This window comes from Hemitrygon akajei, chromosome 7 (genome assembly GCF_048418815.1).
Source record: "Hemitrygon akajei chromosome 7, sHemAka1.3, whole genome shotgun sequence".
In the NCBI taxonomy this organism is placed as follows: domain Eukaryota; kingdom Metazoa; phylum Chordata; class Chondrichthyes; order Myliobatiformes; family Dasyatidae; genus Hemitrygon; species Hemitrygon akajei.
Window position 1 is genome coordinate 48,306,834 of NC_133130.1, and position 22,355 is coordinate 48,329,188.

A 22,355-nucleotide genomic window follows, 5' to 3' on the forward strand; every position below is an offset into this window, starting at 1 on the left:
ATACCGGGCACAAAACTGCTTCATACTCCAAGTGTGATCTGACCAATACCTTATAAAGTCTCAGTATTATATCCTTGCTCTTATGCACTAATTCTCTCAAAATGAATGCTAACAATGCATTTGCCTTCCTTAGCACCAACTCAACCTGCAATTAACCTTTAGCGAATCCTGCACAAGGAATCTCAAAACTCTTTGCCTGATTTTTGAATTTTCTGACTGTTTAAAAAATGATCTATGGCTTTATTCCTTCTACCAAACTGCCTGACCACACAATTCCCTACACTATATTCTATCTGTCACTTCTTTGCCCATTTTCACAATCTGGCTAAGTCCTTCTGCAGACTCCCTGCTTCCTCAGCACTACCTGTCCCTCCACCTTGCTTTGTATCACCTGAAAACTTAGCCACAAAACCATCAATTCCATCATTGAAATTGTTGATGTATCATGTGAAAAGAAGCAGTCCCAATTCCAGCTCACACATACAAGATAGCATAACAATTCTCCATTGGTTAGTTCCCCCCTTATCTCCAGTTATAACCCAAACATTCCAGCTACAGAATCCCATTACAGCATGAAGTAACAATACAGAGAAGCCATTTTGTTAGCCTGAACAGTTAACACCAGAGTTAATGGTACTGAGAGCCCTACAGTTCTATCTGTGAGATTCCGCTTTGGAAGCAGTTTTCTTAAAAGTAGTTTAACTAATACTTAGGTTGCACATGTGTGTAAAAAAATCAGGATTTTGGCTTTTCACAAGATGGGGGTAGAGGGAGATGGGGGGAAAGGGAGATGAGTGGAAGAAGAAGATGGGGAGAAGGAGACGGGGAGGAGGGAGATGGAGAAAAGAGGGAGACTGGGGAAGAGGGAGATAGGGAGGGGGAGACGGGGAAGAGGGAGACAGAGGTAGAGGGAGACTGGGGAAGAGGGAGATGGGTGGCAGAGGGAGACAGGGATGAGGAGATGAGGGAGAGGGAGATGGAAGGGGAGGAGAACAGTATGGAATTAGACATCAAAGAAATGCTGTTGATTTCCCAGAAAATTCCATATACCTGTAAAGAGTAGCTGACGTGGATTTAACTTTTGCTCAGTTCTGATGAGGACATAGAGTAGTACGAGGGCATGTGGGCCTTACTAAAGCTTTAGAAGCCCTCTCAGTGTGCAGATCCACTTATGGCACTGATACTCCAGAACAGAACATCAACTCCCAAATATATAGTGGAATTCCTCACTGGAGCTTAATTGAATCTCAGAGTTGCATTCTGTATACATACTTAGATAGTAAGTGAATTTCAATCTCTCAACTCTTTGAAGCATTTCACTTTCTGCATATTTAGCAGAAGAATGAAATATTTGGCGATTTTGCCAGTGTAAAACATGCACCAGTACTGTTTATTTTGATTATGGTCTTAAGCCGCACATGAACACTGACACATCTGCCCCTGTGGGCAAAGTGTTGACAGCCACTGTTGTGAGCACATTGATGGGCATTATTCCTAAACCTGTGATTTCATACATGGAAATGTCTTTCATACCATGATATCATTCACTGATGGTTGTTGTTTCTGGAATTTACTGCCATTGGCAGCTAATTATTTTGTCATTTGGTAACATTTGAGGTCAGATGCAAGAGTTAGCCAGTGCATGTAATAATAATAAAAAAATCATTAAAGCATTTTATTGCAGAAAGTTCTAAAGAACTACAAAAGAATGTCAATGCGAGCACAAATTTTCATTAGTTAAAGTCAAATACTTGAATGATTTGTAAGCCTTTCCCTTTTTAAACAGGATAAAGTTATGTGTAACTTCAGTGTCTGTATTCTAAAATAAACCCCTTTAAACAATTTTCAGTAATGTGCAGAACTGTGAGAATGAGTTCATGATTACCATGAATATGTAAAAGGAAAGATTTGGTCTTTATTATATTTCGTTATAAAGGATTGCACAGCCAATAGGCTTGATCAGTCAAGACGCTTGTCAAGAACACAGGCCTTCCCATGTAGATTGTTTTATGATCTGTGCTTGGATTAACTCCGCATTCCATAATAGGAAAATCGGTCCATACTATGGCTTTTCTACAATTCATCTATTCAGTGTGCGTCTGAAGATGGTTGAGTTTGATATGATGAAGATGGTTGAGTTTGATGTAGGTCAATCATCCCATCCTGGGACATTACTACATAAAATTTTCAGGGCAGAGTCATACAGCAGAACAATACACCCCTTGGCCCAGCATGTCCCTGCCAAGCATCATGGCTTACAAGGAAATGGGAAGAGATGGCATAGATGGGGTTGCTCTACTGGGAGCCAGCAGTGACTAAATCGGCATCCTTCTATGCTGTAGCCAACTTCATCAATGACCTTCATCCAAGCTATGATGTTTGCTGGCAATTGCAGAACTTAAATGCCATCCATGATTTCTTTGCTAATCAGGCAGCCCATGCTTGAGGAAGAAAGGCACAGACAACATTCAGGAATGAGTTAATAGAAGGCAAGACGAGTGAATCTGCAGGTGCTGGAAATAAATAAAAAACACAAAATGCTGGCAGAACTCAGCAGGCCAGACAGCATCTATGGGAGGAGGTAGTGACGACGTTTCGGGCCGAAACCCTCCTGTGTGACTCCTGATGAAGGGTTTCGGCCTGAAACGTCGTCACTACCTCCTCCCATAGATGCTGTCTGGCCTGCTGAGTTCTGCCAGCATTTTGTGTTTTTTTTAAAATAGAAGGCAAGTTACACTTGTGCCACAACAATACCAGTGAATGACTTTCTCCAACGAAGACCATCTATACTTACCACTCAGTGGTATTCCAAACAACATCCTGGGAATTTCATTTAACTACTCATTCTTTCCATTATTGTCACAGAGTGAATCTGATGAGTATCATCTATAAAATTCAATGCAAGCTTTCATCCAATCTACCCTGGCAAGTACCCTATATATCCACATCCTGAACCCTAGAAAAGGGCTTCAGGTGTAAGAGAACATGACCACCAATGGGCTTGCCACAAATTCAACAATCATCCTGATGTGAAATATAGTGTAGCTTCTTTGTTTACTGGGACTAAACTCTGGACAATCCCTCTTGCGAAGGACTGCAATGGTTCAAGAAGGCAGTTCATCACTACTTCTCAGCAATGGCAAATAAAAATGGGCAAAAGAAGCTAGGGTATTGACAGCAACACCAGATCTGAAAAATGAATGAATAAAAAGCATGTAAATTGTAATATTTTAACAAAAAAGAATTTAGAAAAAATCTGGTACATATTCTGAACTTATGCAATCGGTTTTCCTGATGAACTCAGCCTGTACTGGATTATGTGAGAAATAAATATCAATTCATCTCTGTCTGATAATGCTCAACGCACAATATTTTAGTGTCTGTTTATTCTGCACTGCCTTCAGAGTTTTGTACATTGATCCAATTGACCTAAGATGAATTTCTAGTTGCTGCATTCTTCTGGATAATTAAATATCTTGCTTGGAATACATTTCACAACAAATGTTCCATCCTTAACCAACCCAATCTGCTGAATTTAAATCAGCAAAGAAGCTAATGTAACAGAAAAACTTGAAACAGTGAAATCTTCGTGACATCTGTGACCTTATTAAGTGAAATTTTTGATTTTTATTGGCAAAAATAATTGCTGCTGCTTCCAAGTGTCATTAGGGTCAGCAAACCGCGGCAGAATCTGTGATGTCTATTGTTAACTTGCAACATCGCTCTCAAATGAGTATGTATTGATTGTTTCCGAGACTTATCCGCTGAGTCCTTGGCCATCTCATCTACTTCTTTTGCACTTGCAATTCACTAGGGGCGATTCCGAATAAGAACCACGAGGCACAGCTGTTGGCAGGATAGGCTGAGACCAGTGTAAGTGAAGATTTTGAGACGAAAGATTGCTGAAAGTTTGAGTAATGACTACTGCAGCTGGGAATGACTTTTTAGAGCTACTTATTTTTCATTCATGCTAGACAGCCTTAGACATGCTTCTAAGTGCCTAGTGAAAGAATGAGATCACCTATTGATTTTTAGCACTCCACAGCTCTCTATATGAAGAGAGAGCTTCTTGGCTGCAGGTATGGTGAATAATTCATGTCATTGTCATGATGCAACCGACATAAAGACAATTAAAGAAAGGATGGGGAGCTGCTGTACCTTCATATGGCTTTGTTGTCCATGTACATGATCAAGACCTTCTTACAGTAAAGCGACACTATCTAACTCCCTTTTGCTCCAAGTTGCTGCTATGCACTCTCTCCAAACATCACAGTTTGGCACGATTCAAGTCTGCCGACCACTTCTCAAAGACTGTCTGGAAGAAATGGAGGAGCCCTGATGAGCTGCTTTTTAAAAACAACAAGGAAAACAATAACCCTTCATTTCCTGCATGCTCCTATTGAATACAAAGCTGTCAAACTACAGACAACTGTTACCCAAAGCCCTCAACCTTAAAAGAGCCCTCAACCTATTCTTCTGCTGTCCTTGCTCTTTACTCTCTTGTAGTCTTCAAAATTATTTTTGAATCCTGTGGTTCCCAGATTACTTGATAGATCAATTTCAAAGGCTACTTGTTCAAGTGCTTTTGATGTCTCAGCTGCTCCAGGTGTGTGCCAAGACCGTGCTGCCATCGTGGCACTCTCTTGTGAATTCATGCTGAACTTGATTGTGCTGCCGTCACTGCCTTTGTTGTTTATCAGAAGATGAAAAAGCCTTCTTTGACACAAGAGAAAATGATTAACCACGTGTTTAAACAAGAGGGGGAAGAAAGAAGGCAAAATAACTCTTGCTGCTAGTTAAGTAAGGAAGGGTGTGAGCAAAATGTTGGTACATGCTCTCTAACACAAGTTGACAAGCAGCTTTAGGCCTTAGACCAACTTTTCATCCATGTGGAAATTAAATAGCAGCACAAATTATTTGTACAAGCAATTTACTGTACAGTGGAAATGTAAACCAGGTCAACTGATAAAGCAAATAAATTGTCATTTTAATTAGCTCAATTTGCCAATTTATTATTAGCAACAATGCTGCTTTAACTGGCCCACATTCAGTTTATCTCATTGTAGTCTGATATACTAAGATTTCAGTTATGCACAGAGGGATTTAAAACAAATGGTGCATAAAGACTGAGAGGGAGAGGGGGCAAATTGAAAGGAATAGCCCCATGGATAATAATAGAGTCAGACATACAAACGTAGACAGGAATCAAGAAATAATGGACATTTGTTGAGACAAAACCATGGACATCTCACAGGGTCAGAGAAGGAATTGAAGTCTCATAATTAGATATTCAAATTTTTTTCTCAGTTTCTTTTTATCCATCCTGGACTGGTTTTATCCACTTTGAGAAGAAGAAAATATCCTACATCTGTATCGGTGGATTGGGAATATTCCAGTGGTCCTTTCAGTTCCTCAGAGAATCAGCGCCCAGGGCAACACACTTATCAAAGTGCCAATACTTGTCTTCAATGTCAAATACACACTACAGGATCCAAAATAAAATATTCCTTTTAATGCCAGGAGTGGAAATACCTTTGTAATCTGCACTTGGTAATTTTGGTGCATGTGTAAGTACATCATTGAGTTTTAGTTGAATTTGTACTAAATAAGTGCAGGCAGCTTCTGCGGCTGTTCTGCAGAATAGGGTGATGCTGAGCAAAGTAGCAGTACAACTATCCCAATCTAGTAGCTTAAGCTGTGCTTTTTTTTTACAGCCTTCAAAATTTGGTTTCTGGTTGTGCTTTAGTGGAAGCTGAGACATCAGTCATCATATTGTGCATCATGGTGACAGGGTCTACTTGTGCTGCTGATCTTGCTTACTAAATGGAGAGATGAGCTCCCCGTTCTTCACAAAGCTCTCTACATATTGAGACTCCTATAAGCTCATTGATACAGATTGGTGAAGTGGGCATTGTTACACTTATTAGTAAAGACAAACGGCATGGGTAAAAACACTCACACATATTTATTCACAGGACACTTCCGTTAAGGCTTCACCTTGACACCTGCTGATAAAAACAGAAGAGGCATTTTATGTTAAAGAAAAACTGTTGCAACTCATTTGTTGTACTTCAAGCACTAAACACAAAGCGTGGTAAAAACACTTTACATAATTATATCATCACGTCAGACCAACCTCTTAAATTGAAACACAATTCAGTGTTGGTGATTGTGAATCATGTACGTTTCTGCTAATTATGTTTCCCTACACAGGTTCCCCCATCCAGAATTCACTGAAACTGACATTACGAGCCTGTCCAGAGCTCAGATGAACCAGCTGGCTCGGGTCCTATGTTCCACGAGTGGAGGAACAGCAAAGGTCCTTGGATCATCCATTGGTGAAGCCAGGGGCATGGTAGCAGAATCCTCCAAATCCTGGTGGGCTAGTTTAAGGATTGGTGTGCAATATGGCGGATGAATGTAGGTCAACAGGCACCCAAGAGTGCTGTACACCTTGATGGGAGGTAGGGATACGTGCAAAGGAATTGAATTTACTAAGCAGGGTGGAATGCTGTAGAGAGTCCCCAGGCAGTCGTGGTGTCAGAAATAAAACAACCTGGCACTTGTAACAGCTGCCGTTTACCAACTCTGCCGTGGACAACTGCAGGTGTAGTTTTGGAGCTGTTCTGAGCCCCAGCAGAACCCACAGGAAATGATCATGCCAACACTCATCCATCGGGAAGCTCTCCAAACAGCCTTTAAGGAGTAGTGAAACCACTTGCATAGGCCATTGGACTGCGAGTGATATGCTGTGGTGTGATGTAGTCTAACACTGAGATTCTGGGCCATCACAGCCCAGAGGTCTGAAAAGAACAGGGGACTGCAGTCAGAGGAAATATCAGATAGGGTGCCAAACTGAACAGCCCAGGTGCTGATGAATGACTGAGCCACATCTACAGCTGTCATTGATGCTAGAGGGACACTCCACTATGGTAAGGAGGTGAAACTGCAAGAGGGGAGAAGAGGACCAACATGATCCACATCGGTATGGTCAAACTGTTGCTCAGGGACCTCAAATGGTGCCAACAGTGCCTGGACATGACAGTTAATTTTTGCCTGCTGGCATTCCATGCAGGCTGCAGTTCAATCACGCATGCCTTTTCTAAGACCATGCCATATAAACTTTAGTGCAACCAGTTTCTGTGAGGCCTTCTGACCTGGTTGCGAGAGGCCATGTTTGGAATCAAAAACAGTTTACAGTTTGCGGGCAATATAGGGCGAGGGCGACCTGTTGAGACATCACACAGGAGAGAAACCCCAGCTTCTCCAAAGTTAATGTCAGCCAACCACAGGCCCGTGACTGCTCTTTGGTAAGCCTGGACCTCTGGATCTGTAACCTGGTCAATTGGCTGCATAGTCAAACCTACGTGTGCGACCTCAACAGCTGGCCATGACAGGCAATCAGCCTCGGCAATATATTTTCCCTTGATAGGTTGTAGATCCGTTGTGAACCAGTTACGTAGGCCAGTTGATGTTGCTGCTGTGCAGACCAAGTGTGCAGAGCTGAGTTACGTGTTTGGATTTGAACGCACTGATGACAAGTATGTTATCCAGGTAAACAAAAAGAAAATCTAAGTCTTTGAATACAGAGTCGATGAGCCGTTGGAAAGTCTGTGCTGCATTTTTTCAGCCCAAGTGGCATGTGCAGAAACTCAAAGAGGCAAAGCGGGGTTATCACAGCTGCTTTGGCAATGTTCTCCAAGCACACAGGCTCCTGATGATAGCCCCTAAATAGATCAACTTTAGAAAAAAATATACTTTCCGGCTAAACAGGCTAAGACTGGGTAATGATCAGTGGTGCTGGCATTGTTCAGGCATTGATAATCTCCACTTGGGCAGCAACCATCACTGGACATAGGACTTAGGACCATGTAGAGGGGCAGAGCCCAGGGACTATTTAACTGGTGTACAATGCCAAGTCTTTCCATGTTTGCAAGCACAATCTTCCTGGTTTTCTCAATCTTTGCCTTCTCATCAACAGTTTATGTTGGCAGCATACTCACTTGAGCACCTCTGTCACACAGGAAACGTTGCCCTGAAAGGGTGTCTGTAATGAACAGTAGATGGCCCTGGCAACTGAAACCCATGGTGTGCACAGACCTCCGATGTCCTGATGTGCTAGCATTGTTGAGGTTGTGAGGTGGTTGGCACTTTCTAGCATTCGTACCAAAGCAAATGCCCAGTGTTGTCTGTTTCGTAGCCATGGGCAATTTCATGTTGGGCCTTGCTGATGGGCTTATTGAAGTAGAGAAAGGAGATGGAATGATGCATCGATACCTAGCTGAGTGTACACTATCAGCCATTTAAGCAATGGCTATGTGAATTGATCAGGCATTTGCTGCTAGAAGAGTTCTTTAGAAATAATACAAGAATGGCAATGTCCCAGGAGAGACAGCATGTGGTCCATTAGCTCTGACAGTTTAGCATCACCGAGGCTGGGTGAAGGGAGAGCAACTGTTTGGCGTGGTTAGACTCCGACAGTCCAAAGGCTGTAAAAGGTGAGTTTTCAGCAAATGGTAGTTAACGAGCTCAGGCAGGTGTTCAAGTAGACTCACCACTTTCGCTGCCGTAGAATTGCTGAGCAATGCTACCACATGGAAATATTTAGTGTTGTCAGTGGCGGTTTCTCGCAATGTGAATTTTGCCTTGGCTTATACAAAGCAAGCAATAGCATCTTGCTCCCAAAACTCCACCAGTTTCTAAGCAACTGCTTTGGCCGACATGTTCAACAACTCTGGATTCGTCCTAGTGCATCGGGGCCACCAATATAAATAGTCATAGAGTCATAGAGAAGTACACCACAAAAACAGGCCCTTCGGCCCATCTAGTCCAGTGCTACTTTGTCTCAATGTAGACATTGCTAACATCATGACTGTTAGTAAAAACTGTAATTATAAAACAGTGACGAATGGTCTTATCAATCAGTAGCTAGAGGCAACCAAAAATGAGCTCTATTTAGGCTAAGGCTTTATAGAAAACATGTGCATTAGTTTGTACAAAGGAAGCATAACACAGCTGAATCTTATTTAAATATGTACCAGTTAAAGTGGTGGAGCCTGTAGATGGTAATACCCTGCTCAATATATCGAAACATTATTTGCCAACAGGCACTCAAGTGAGAGAGTACATGTGGCTACTGTATCAGTTTCATGCTTATACATGGAGTGATCATTAAATATGACTATTTTCTTTATTCACAAAATGTTCATTCACTTCCCAATGAATTACTGCTAAGAATATTCTGTTCTCATAATTTCTTGCTGTTTTAATTGTAATGAAATGCTTTACAAGCCATTCCTCTTCGCATGTAACTGATATTACTACAGCTAAAGAGAGTGTAGAGAAAATTAGGCTTTATGTTTTTATCATTTGTGTTGTGTATGTGGCACTAACTACATTTTTGGATTGGAAGAAAACCTCATGGCAGCTATTTGTGGGTTTGGTGCAACTTTCATCAGTACCCTAATTGCTACCGAGCTGAGAATTTATTTTGACCTTGGCATTATAGTTAAAACGTGTTCCTGTTCTAAATTGATTCGGGGTCCTGATGCTACACTGTCCACTTACCACTGGGGAGCAGCAGCTCATAACCCTAACAAGTTTGAAGTTCTCTAGAACATGTTGAAAGCTCATTTTCCTGAGAGAAAGCTTTGGAATTACCTCAAGGCAACACTTCTGCCCACACACATGGCTCCTACCATCAGTGTCTGTGGATTGTCTGATTGGGGACGTAAGTGAGATTTTAATGAAAATCCTGATTCTGGTTCACATTCTACTGGTTGGAGGCTGGAGACAGTTCTACTGCTAATGTAGGTCACTAAGAACAGAGGAGAATGAAAAAGGCATGACAATACACACAAAATGCTGGAGGAACTCAGCAGGTCAGGCAGCATCCATGGAAATGAATAAACAGTTCCAGGCTGAGACCCTTCTTCAGGACTGAGAAGGAAGGGGGTAGATGCCAGAGTTGGAGGGCAGCAGAGATCACAGAGGGGGAAACAGAGAGAGGGGGTTTCACTGAACTCCTGTTGAAGAAAAGATCTAAACTTCTTCATGGTAGGCATCTGTCAAAGAAACTTCACAGTGGAGCAGCAAATCAGTTCAGTTCTACAACAGCTTCGATATGAAAGAAGGAAGAGAGACACCTTCTCTCGTAGGATAAGCAGGCAACTTGGGGAAAGAAATGTGACATTTGTTTGGAGGCTGAGGACAGTCATAATGAGTTTCATCACATGAACAATTATTGGCTTTAAATATTATAATAAGATCTCCAGATTGGCTAAAGTAATGAAGATAATTTACAAAATCCTCATGACCCTCCTTCCATTTAGAGTAGCTGATCGATCTATCAGTCCACCATAGGGATGTGGGGAAAAATGGGAGCAACCTGCATTGTCACAGAGTGAACAGCATTCTAAGTCAATAATGAACCAGCAAGTGTGAGGAGAAAGATCTGGATCTCCTGGACTAAGTCTGGGAGAAATTAAGAAATACATTATAAATGGAATGCAACTTTTGCAATGTTGAATTTATGGCACCTTGACAGGCTTTCTGCGATTACCCAGGAATAAATCCTGATTCACAGTTCAATCTTCCTAAATACCCTTTACAGTTACTTTTTATCTGCAAGAAGATTTGTCTAACAGAGAGACTGAAACCCCTCCACTCATTAAATATAAGAGCATTAGGCAATATAGGGGTTTCATGGAGCTAACAATGAAGAGGAGAGGTAGCAAGGTCTTTGAGATTCAACCTTTAAAAGATACATGGCTTGGGAGCCCAGCTTGCACACGTGGACTGTAAAGACCGGCTCTAGCCTGTATCGGAATGGTGGAGAAATTGGACAAATCCATTTTGCAGTAACTGTAAAGAAATACTTGACTTCAAATAACTGCTTCATCTCAATTAATAACATCTTCTTTGGCCATATTTTCACCTTTACCAGGTGGTATAGGCATAATGATTCATGTTGATGCCTGTCTTTTATCAAAAAAAAGTTTATTTATCATTCTTTGGCTATTTATCACTCTATGGCCAATACTAACAACTTGGCACAACTGCTGCTTGATGATTTTGATGAATTTGTAAATGGGTTTACCATGGAAAAGATATAGAAGGAAAGTAAATCATGAAGTGTGGTAGAGTGGATATTTGGATCTTTAATATTGTGATGTTGTATTCAGTAATTTTTTTGTAAGTGTACTGCAGTGATAAAACATATTATTGGGCTGGAACAAATTTCTAATGATATGAGTCTCTGCCTTCTGAAAGAAAAGCATTTATTTCTTATTTTTGCTGTATGTCTACTCATAGTTTTCTCACCTTTCTCTCCTTATATCTGCCTTACCTGAGCTTGACCTCACCATGTTATGATCCACCACGGTACAAATTTGAATACTGCTGTTCCAGACACTAGACAGATTAAGAAAATAAATCCAGCAGTTACTTAAATGCTGAATACTGATTGGAAAATATTCTTAAAATCAATGGATTTCCATTTAAAATACAGGTAGACCTTCTGTAATCCAGCACCATTGGTACCTGAGGAGTGCCAGATTAGTGAAAATGCCGAATTACAGAAGGATCACATCAAGCAATAGCTAACCCCCCTCATCATACCTTTAAAATATCATGTAAGTCAGTAGATGTTAGATAATAATGAAACAGAAGTATTAAATGAGTATCAAGTGAAATCTTAAGTAATATACTCTACAGGCACAGATAAAATAAAGGGTACAGGTAAATGTACAGGAATTAACTTATACAGAACAGTTGAGCACTTCCGCTTCTAAAGTGAGACGTTTAATATACCTTCAGGCAAAGTTATATGTCTGCAAGTGTGGGGTTGTCAGGATCATCAACACCTTCATCTTGAAAAATGAGTGAAGCGTCAGGAACTGGGCCTGAAACTGGCACTACAGTTTCTTCAAAAACTGTTGATGATGGTGGCAGCACATCTGGGTGAGCAGAAGCAGGAGTCAGAGAAAGGTGGTCTTCTATACGCCACATTTCACGTGACCACCAGGCGGCCGGGGATTTGGCTCTGGGCTCTTTCCTCTTCACTCGCAGTTACTGAGGGAATCCTCGTTAGTTTCTTTTCCTTCACTTAGTAATATACTTAAATTCAGTGGGTTGCCACGTCTGATCTGAGGTCGTAGGCAGAAGAAAACGGAGCGCCGGCCGGGCGACGCCGGAGGGCAGTGTGCGACTGCCGGCAGGCGGCCGAGAAGGTGGACCGACCCAACGCGTGCCAGCTCCCCCGCCGCTGGCGGATGGAACAGGCGGGTGCCGGGCAGCCGTGCCTAACGCAAATGATATTAATAAATGCAGAAAACAAGCAGGAATCACCTGGCTGTGCTTACAAGAGCGTGGCAACATGTGAACAGATCTAGCGCAACCAAAACAATGCACAACAGATTGGTTCGGTGGCCCGGAAAATTTGAAATTACAGTTGCGCAGAAAATTTGAAATCAGTGCCGTACTATCGAAGGAACTGGATTACAGGTAGTCGGATTGGTGAAGGTTGACCCGTAGTAGAATACATTATTGTCAGTGGTCAAAGACAGAACTGGGCTGTCTGTGAGCAACACCAATTTCAAATTGATCAACATTGCAGTCTGTTTCAGGGTGCCATTATATCGAGAATGCACTTTTAACAAAGGGGAAAATTTAAAATCATGGCAATCATAATAATAGCTTTAGGGTTTTTTAGCCAGACTGTGCATTTTTAGTTAGTCAATTAGATTCTATAAGATACATATGATTATAAATCAAATTCATAAGCATGTATCCATACACAGTTGCTGCTTCTTACTACTCATGAGATACAGAGGTTTCTGTATTAAGTTTCAATGTCCTGTCCTCTTTTTCCAACAAATATTGATATTGTTCTGTGCTGCTGATTCATTGTATTTCCAAGGCTTTACAGTTGTTCTCCTGTCCCTAATCCTGTTTTGTTCTTCATTTCCCTGATATTATTTACTCCTGTGCTCCTATGTTCATTTATTTACCTACCCACCCAGCTGACTACCTACCTATCTATCTACTTATTTCAATCTACCACACCTCAACACTTTCCAAAGCTCTCCTGCATTTCATTTCTCTCATAGTCTGCTCTGCTCCCTGGTTTCCATTGCATTCTCCTCTCTTCCATCTTCTAAGGCTCTCCACCCTAACCCCTCAGTGAACTCTGCTCCTGCACATTGTGGTTTACCACTTCCTGTTTCCAAAATACTATGCTCTTCAAATTGGAGAGGGACCATGACAGTTGTAGAACTGCATCGATGGTTTATATTAAAGACATAAGCCTACTGGAATTCATTTATAACAGCTTGCATTCATTTGCAGGGTTTAATATAAAATTTCCCAACTCCCTTTTGTTAACGTAAAGATGAAGGGATTAGGTATGGGTCAACAAATGAAGAGGCAATAGGTGAAAGGGGCTGGATTTGGGTTGTGGAATTTAATGTTTATGGAAGTCTGTGGATGGGTGAATGGCCTCGGGGCCAGTGGGTTTTGGAGATAAAGGCATGGAGGGGAGTTATAGTATTAGAGGGAGCATGGTGGCTGGTGTTTCTGTTCGATGGTTATGAAGACATTAAGTAGGTTTGCCTCAAGCACGGGGAATAGAGGGGGATAGGGTAGAGGAATGACATGTTAGTAGGAGTCAGTGCTGGAAAGGGATTATCTCTCCAAGAGAACTACTCAGATATATCTTCCATGTTCAAAGCAAAATTCTGAAACATTTAGAGTGAAGATACTACTGTGCAAAACAGCTTAATAAAACAAACAATTCATAAGAATTCATAAGATTCTTCTCCTCACCTGTCCATCTTCTCCTTCTGGATCCCCTCCTCCCCCTTCTGGTTTCCTTACTTACATGGTCTATCCTATCAAATTCCTCCTTCTTTAGCCCTTTACCTCTTTCCACCTATCTCCTCCAGGCTTCTTACTTCATCCCCACCCCACCCTTACCTTGTCTCACCTATCACCTGCCAGCTTGTACTCCTCCCCCTTCCCCTGCCTTCTTATCCTGGCTTCTGCTCCTTTCCTTTCCTATCCTGATGAAGGGTCTCAGCCTAAAACTTTGACTGTTTATTCACCTTTATAGACATTGCTTGACTTGCTGAGTTCATTCAGCAGTTTGAGCACGTTGCTTTCAACTCCCAGCATCCGTAGGATCTCATACAGTATGTAAATAATTCTGGTGGTGCTGATACAATTACTATGCAATAAGAGCAGGATGGAATTAAGATAAGTGGGTTATTTTCACAATCAGGTGTTACTTGTGACTCTCTTGCTGCTGCATTGAGACTTTTTGTGGCCTGGATCAGTGGTTTAACAACTTTCTTTTCAGGAGACTGGTTTAAACGAAGAATTGACTCATGCAATCAAACAACAAAATCCTTAGTCTGCAGGCTAGCGCTTATTTTAAGGAGTAGAGATTATGATCCATTTTATAACACCTGTGACCCACCCAGGAAATGTGGACCCCCTCTGAAAACCAATTTGTCATTAATGTACAATAGAAGGACTTCGTGACCTTCGTTGGGGAACTACACCAAAATCAGGTTGGAAAATTGCAGCTGCTGACCTGTACAGAGAAACCAAGTTCAGAATTTGGGATAAACTTGTTGGATGAAATAATGTACTGGTAGCCATAGTGGGCACTTTAGTTTACCACCTACATTGACAATTAAATGTTGAACGCTAGGGCCGAACAGTCAACCGTAGTCATGGAGTCAGAGAGCACTATAGTGCAGAAACAGGCTCTTCAGCCTATCAGGATCATGTTGACCTGTTTCTCTGCCTAGCTCCATTTAGTCCCTTAGTATCCCTTCTCATCCACTACTTGTTCAAACTTCTCTTAAATGTTGCAGTCAAACCCACATCCACCACTTCTGCTGGCGGCTCCTTCCACACTCTCACCACCGTCTGAGTGAAGACGTCCCCCGAAATATTTCAGCTTTTACCCTAAACTTATGACCTCTAGTTCTAGCCTCACCCAACCTCAGGTGAGAAAGTTTGCATGTATTTACCCGATCTATACCTCTGATCGTGTCCAATGTTTTACCAATTAAGTACTGGAGATACATCAGAGGTTAGAAGCTCTTCATTTGACCTATGCATGCCTACTTACTGCACTATTGGATCTGAGTTCAGTAACTGGATGAGAAATAAGAAGCTAGCCCTCTAGTGTGTATCTTGATCGAAATTATGGTAGCGATGAGCTGAAATTTTGTTTGGTTAGCCTTTAATTTTCATGCACTTGATTGGAAAGGTTAAAAAAAATACATGCCTCCTAGCCCATATGGCATCAAGATTCTTTTGAACTTTTTTATAAAAAGAGAGGGGAGTAAACACTGTGGGGTTATCAATTCCTTTTCAGTTTAAAGTTGTTTTACATTTACAGATGTTGCCTTGTAGATCTGATAAAGTTACAGTGGTGGGTAAAGAACAGCTCCCAGGAAATTCTGGCCTTTAATTTTAGTTGCATGCTCTTTTATAGCAACATTTATACTTTCTTGAGTCCTTACTTGGGTGCATTCTTAAGGTAACTTCATGACCCTGACCTCTGGCAAGAGACCCACTCCTCAGGGAGTGCCTTATGGAAATTTAGGCAGAATGCCATTATTTTCCACCAATTAAAATGCATGATTGAAAATTATGCACATTGCATATCTGAGTTTCAGATTTGCATTCCCAGTATGCAAAGGCCTCTGCTACAAGCACACATTCCCAAAATTACCCTGGCTGTGTAAACCACTGATAAATAATATTGTGCAGTGGAAGCATAGCCAAAGGCAGCAGATGCTATATTTTGGCAATAGGACAAATTTTAGAGCAGATATTATTTCCTGCATGCTTTGTTTTTTCTTCTGTTTTATTTATATTTGAATATGGTTTCCAGTTGTTCTTTGGCCATAAATTAATCAACAATTGTCTCACTTGGGGTTTTGCAGATAAATGGATAATTTGCAGGATGAGCTTTAATCTTGGAGCTTGTATAAAGAGAAGGCAGAGCTGTTTGGTTGAATGTTTGAGACAGCATCAAAACTAACACAAGGTTGCAAATACAGATAAATTGAACAAATTCCAAGTAGTTCAATGTTCTCATTATCAAAATCATCCATTTTCTTTACTTCATGATACCCAGATAGATTTCAGAAGAACCAATATTTTGATTTTTTAAACACTGTATTTTGTTTAGAATACTTTTTGTTTTACAACCTCACGTACAATACCGGCAAGTTTACAACCTTTGAGATTTTGACTATAAGCTGATGGGACTGCAGGGGTTTCTTCCAACTTAGCGGATCAGATTATACTAAAATTCCTCTTCTCTAACTTCACATTTGTAACTCTCTTTGGGCCTTATCTTTCTTCCCTTCTTCCAAATTTAATTATTTCCTTCTTTCATCTTCATTCTTTTGTTCACTCCATTTCTATTAACAGTTGACAGCAATTCCCTATGATCCAATAAACTTGAAACTAACCTCCCACTGGAACTTTTTTGTCTCTTTGAAATCAGACACTTTACTGATGTAATACTTTATGATACTCCATTTAGAATTTGTATTTGATTTATGAGCGTACACATGGCTTAAAACTACATGAACCCGGTGATGATTTTCAAAAAAAATTTTGTGAGAAGGGAACCTCTTGTGATGACAGCACTGAACTGTTCCTAAGACATCAGAGTATGTTTTTATGTGCTGCAATTTCCAGAGGTTCCCACTATTAAACAATTATTTGTTTGTGATTAAAGCTGCAGGCGGGTATGGAGAGACTACTCAGATTCATTTATTTATCACACATCTATCAAAACATAGAGTTTAATGCATTGCCTACAATAACAACTTAAGGATGTGCTGGGGATAGCTTGTAAGTGTCGTTGCACATTCCATTACCAACATAATATGCCCACAATGCCCAGCAGAACATCACAGAATACAACAAGCAAGAAAACAACAAAAGTAAAAACTAGCTCTTTACCTCCCTCCGACCCACCACAGACAGTCCTCCAACCCCAGGTGTCCAGGCCTCCAGCAGACTCACAGACCCATAGACCTAGGACTCCAATCCTTGGGCTTTGACTTCCGGAAGTCTGATTGACCTACAGGCTTTGATCTTCAGTATCGACTGCAAGACTAATTGATGATGCATCTCCAAACTCCAGGCCTCAAACTCTGGATTCACTGCCGAGGAAAATGTGCAGCCAACTCCTGCTGCACACCATGATTCTACAAATAACGGTTGATAGCTGGAGAAAGCTCACAGTAAATCTTCAGTCTTAAATTCTGAAGGAAATTCATAGATTTCAACAATGTGGGAAAGTTCAGAATCACCTTTTTCAGCTGGTGTAAGTCCTGTATGTGGTCTGCTTTTAACTCACTTAGGTCGCCAAGGCAGTTCAAGGTGGGTTAAATGTGCTGTAAATTGCACTATGTTTCTGTTTTATTTTGCCTTGTGCATAGTGAGAATACACATCCAGATGAACGAGAGCCTGATATTGATGGTAAAATTACATTCTGATAATGTCAATTGATCATTCATGCCACTTTAACTGCAGGTCCAACCAAGAACCTATCTGCATCTGCATTACAGAGGCCCAGCCCAATTCATTTTGCTAACACTTCAAAGCCTCGTAAGAACACACCAACTCTCCCGCTCAATAATATTGTCTTTCACCATCCAAGTTGAAGTCTTTTCCATTATTCCCTTCATTCAGCTTGCTGGGAAATGCCTTCTGTGTTCATGTAATAGTGTTATTTCTATGCATGGATCATTGTGTGAACCACCAGCAATCCAATGTGACCTAGGCGTTAGAATCTTCAGGCTCTCGTGTTCCGACAGCGTAGACCGACAGTCACCTGACTCAGCCCCATAACTCCTGATTCGCACCCGCAGTTATTGCTGAACTAATTTGACCAATGAAATTGTGAATTGAAACAGAGTGAGACCCCCCCCCCCCTCAAAGAATCATCATTTTGTTAGACTCCACAGAAAACTGCACACCATTGGAGCCAGAGTTCAAATACCACAGTCTAATAAATGAGAAACCAATGCAGATTATATTGTTACTGGGCTCTAATCTCCAATTTCTCACTCTTACAACTTTATCAAGGCACCTTCACAACAACCATTGAGTTTAAGAGGACAGTGCACCTACATATTCTCAGGATCATTTTCCTCTGGGCAAAGGCAGAGTTAGAATTGACCTGATTCACTTTAAGCAAGCACTTACAGCATAAATCAGATTCACAAGTGATAGCTTAGTTCAGTGTCAATATAAAGTAACCAAATATCACCACTTTGGTTGAACTTTTTTTGGCTAATTTTAGGTTTCAATCCCTTCTCTGAATAAAGCATAGTACACCAGCCTCTGTTAGAAGATAAGTCTGTGTTCCTAGAATTGATGGAGCACGGCCTAGTTAATGTGTTCATGCCGTGTGGTGCCAATGCTTGTCAAATGTATATTGTCTTGTTCATGGTAAACAAAATCTGTTTCTAATGCTCAAAAAGCAAAGGTGATTCCTGAGCTTTTGAAATATGTAGTTGTTTATATTTAGTTGTATCCCATTGCCTTCTGCTTGTTTCATAAATTGCTATTGAACTGTGGGACAATTTTATCTGCTTATTTCTTGTCTTTCAGGATCCAATGCAGCTACCGTGGTTAGTAAGGGTATTGTGGATGTTTTGGTTCTTGTTGACATGCTCCCCATCTATTGAAAGAGGAATATGTCATGGATGACTGATGAGACCTCTGTGCAATTCATGTCACCACAAATAACATCAGATTTTGTAGCCATCATCTGCAAAAGCAAAATGATTTCTGAATATGTCATGGCAATTTGACATCTGTTTCATGAATACTTTAATGTATTCCTGACAAGCACAAGGTTAAATAAGACAATATAAAATTATTTTGATAATTGTAGTTGTGTTACTTTCCTCTGTTATATACTTTTATACATATTCATTTACTATTTTACTTTAGTTGGCACTCCAGGTTTTGTCTGGAACAATTTTCTTTAATGTTCTAAGCCATGAAAGTCTTTTTTGTACAATAAATATTACATTTTCAGATATAGAAACATTATCTGTGACATTTGTTTCAGCCAAGCATTGATACTGCTTGGTTGCAATGAACTACTTGCTGCTCCAAGGAGAACATTGTGTCAGTGCATGCACACGGTTAAAGTTTACACTCAGCATTCAGAGAAAAGCTGGGCAGCATCTTGGTTCACATGAACATTAGGTCATACTGTGGAGTGAGCAGGAGCACAGTGGATATTTTTGTGCAGCTTTAAATCCACACTGGAAATAGATCCCATTTGTGTGAAGCACAAACAGTATTATTTATATTGCCTAATTGAATCATTGTTTTTGAGGCGAGATAAAGCCCAGCCTTCATGCTATTGGCGTGAAGTGCCAAGCGAAGGGCATGAAATTTTGCATAAATGACTTAGACACTTTTCAATCTGCTCATAACTGATTTTTGCCATGAAGTGTGTGACTGTAGTTGAGTAACTTACTCTAGTCTAAAATAATCTTCCTCCATGCAAACATTTGACAGTAAATGCTAAGCTTTTTCACAACGGATTTGAGCCCAGTTCTGTTTTCTCCTCATTGAAATTTTCTTTAATGGGTTCTTTGTGGCCCCATGTAAAATAAGCAGCAGTGACAGGTGCCCTCAATGTAATCACAGACTCAGTGAGTCACTCATGGTAGGATATTGTAATGCTCAAAGTTGTTTTGACAATGGTCATATCACAGTTAAATGATCCACCTAATGGTCTCTCGGAGCTGATATTCATTTGTTTGAGGATAAGAATCAGGAAGCCACCCATCTCAAAGTTCAAAGTAGATTTTATTTTCCAAATACATATATGTCACCCTATACAACCCTGAGGTTCATTTTCTTGTGGGCATACTCAATAAATCTATAGAATAATAACCATAACAGAATCAATGAAAGACCCTCCCCCCCGCCCCCCCAACTAGGGCATTCGACCAGACTGTAGAAGACAGCAAACTATTCAAATACAAAAAGAGGAAATTATAATGATTTATAAATAAGCAATAAATGTCAAGAAGATGAGATGAAGAGTCCTTGAAAGTGAATGCATAGGTTGTGGGAACATTTTAATGATGGGGCAAGTGAAGTTGAGTAAAGTTATCCCCTTTAGTTTAAGAGCTTGATAGTTGAGGAGTAAAAACTGCTCCTAAGCCTCGTAGTGTGAGTCCTGAGGCTCTTGTACCATCTTTCTGATTGCAGTGGTAAGAAGAGAGTATGCCCTGTGTGGTGGGGGTCCCTGATGATGGATACTGATTTCTTGCAACAGCATTTCATGTAGATGTGCTCAATTGTTGGGAGGCCTTTACCTGTGATGGAGAGGGCCATATTCACTACTTTTTTTTAGGTTTTTCCATTAAAGGGCACTGGTGTTTCCATACCAGTCTGATGCACCCAGTCAATATACTTTCCACTATACATCTATAGAAGTCTGTCAAAGTTTTAGATGTCCTGCTGAATCTTCAAAAACTAAGGAAGTTGAGGTGCTTTCTTCATAATTGCACTACATGCTGGGCCCAGGACCGGCCTTGTGCTTTTTGAAGTAATCACCAGCTATTTATTGGTGCACTATCCTACAGATGCTAGAAATTTAAAACAAAAGCAGAAGGTGTTAGATGCATTCAGCAGAGCAGTCATCATCTAAGGGAAACAAGTCAACATTTCTGGTCAAAGATCCTTTGTCAGGACTGGAGAATTGAGAAGCCAAGTGCAAAACTAAGTTGCGACAGGAGCAGATGAGGAAAGAACAGATGGAATATTTGTGATGGGATGCAGACCAAAGTCAGTTCATAGTTTGAACAACATTGAGTAACATGATCTTAGAGCATTGCTCAATCCATTTTTGGAACTTAATTCTGGTGGTGTAATCACATTCCCATTTCCCCCCAACTTCCTTGTGAATTTCCAGAAATATCATATACTCTTTGCAATTGAAGTTTTGGCTGGTCTCTTGTGACCTTGGAATGCTGGGTAATTGCTGTGTTCTTGTCGCTATTTTGCATCAATGGAGCCTCACCTATAGACCCTGCACACCCACACAACAAACTGCCTTTGATTTTAAATTTATTTCCAAAGATTTAGTGCAGTTTTGCAATCTTGCCCACCAGTGGAGATGACCTTGTTACTTAGACTTTGTTTTGAACTTCTCAGTTAGGAATTAGCATGTACATGATTAGCAAATTATTAATGTAACCTCAATATAATTTTGTATCTTGGCTCTAGATATTACATGTGGGAAATTGACTAATGGCTGCAGCTGGAGTGGAATAAGAACTCATATTAAAGCACATGGACACAAATTCATACCTCATTCTCCCTGTCATATCCGTCCACTTCTCCACCCCCCCCACCACACACACATCCTCAAAACCACAATTCCTGCACTGTGTAAACAGTTGTCCTCCACAGTACCCCACATACAGATCAAGCCTATAAAACTATTTTCAAAATAGTTATTTGCTTCAAACACCCCATAGAAGAAATTAACGTGATTTAGAGGACATGCAGATTGAAAGGGAGTTCTTCTGAATGGATCGGCTTTGCTCCATTCATATCAATATTTTATCTTAACTGGATTATTCTACTTTGTTCTACATTGTAACTTTCTGAGTCCTCCTACAGTATGTGTTTTTTGTTCCATCTCTGTGGTGCTGAGGGAAGAATAACGTGCAGCTGGTAGTGTTGCTGCCTTGCAGGTCTCGTCTGCTGTGTTTAATTCTGACCTTACTGTAGAGTCTGCTGACTCTTCCTGTGACTGCCAACTGGGTCTCCTCTGGGTGCCCCTTTCCCTCTCAGAGGCAGAAGATGCATGGATTTGTAGGCAAACTGGCTACTGCAAATTTCTATTACTGTAGGTGGGCGGTAGGAGAATCAGGAGTAACTAATGGACATATGAGAAAGGATAAATTACAAGAAAATATGTAGGGAGATGGAAGTTGTGGGATCGGTCTGAGAGCTGGCAAAGATTCAATAGAACAGATGGCTTCCTTCTACACTATAAGAAAATATAACAATATCATCCTGATTGCAAGGATATCTCAACAATATCTTGTTCTGACAAAATGTCTTTGACGGAATTGATTGCACTGTTTTTTACTTTCTCCATAAAAGCTGCCTGGTCTGCTGAGTATTTGCAGATGTTCTTTTTCTTGTTAATTGGTATCCCATGCAGCATTTTATTCATAGGGTCTAGAAGATATTTGGGACTGACTTGGTGTTGGCAGCAGCACTACATACTATGACACTATCTGTCCATCTACAAGTTGCATGCCAACTT

The 22,355-nt window shown here is 40.7% G+C and overlaps 1 long non-coding RNA gene across 1 annotated transcript in view; it reads right to left on the reverse strand.

The window, feature by feature from the left end:
* LOC140729990 (uncharacterized) overlaps positions 1 to 22,355 on the reverse strand; it is a 104,399-nt gene that overhangs the window by 8,434 nt on the left and 73,610 nt on the right. Inside the window, exons 4-5 of the long non-coding RNA XR_012099461.1 lie at positions 11,348 to 11,412; positions 5,960 to 6,008 (exon numbers count right to left, since the gene is read on the reverse strand). This is a non-coding gene — a long non-coding RNA (uncharacterized lncRNA). The remainder of the gene's footprint in view (positions 1 to 5,959; positions 6,009 to 11,347; positions 11,413 to 22,355) is intronic.